This window comes from Myotis davidii, unplaced genomic scaffold (genome assembly GCF_000327345.1).
Source record: "Myotis davidii unplaced genomic scaffold, ASM32734v1 scaffold159, whole genome shotgun sequence".
NCBI lineage: Eukaryota > Metazoa > Chordata > Mammalia > Chiroptera > Vespertilionidae > Myotis > Myotis davidii.
Window position 1 is genome coordinate 5,326,853 of NW_006291231.1, and position 471 is coordinate 5,327,323.

The window sequence follows — 471 nt, forward strand, 5'->3', positions numbered from 1 at the left end:
TTTGTATCTGTATTTATTAAAAGTCATAGGGCACAAGTGTACAAGATGAACACGCCCCTGCCCTGGTCACCTTCTAAACAAGCTAAAAACACTGCCTTCCACCGTGCCTGCTTACTGATTAATGCCGGACACCTTCTCACTGAATGACAAGAAAAAGGCTTTAAGGTTTCTCTGAACTCAGTCATAAAATGCTGCCAAATTCACATTGTCATACTTCACTATTGTTAAATAATGCAGAAGAATAACTTTTATCATTCTGATGACTTTTTTGTTTTATAAATTATGTCTTTTCAAATGAGAGAAATCCCTCCTTCCTATACATTATAGTTTAACTCTGTTTAGTTTTAATTCGATCTAGAAAAAACCTCAGGGAAGTATAATTTTTTCATTTTTTTAGATAACCCAAGAAGTATCATCTATTTCAGTTTTTTAAAGAAAACCCAACTTAGCCCTTAAATAGATATCAGACTA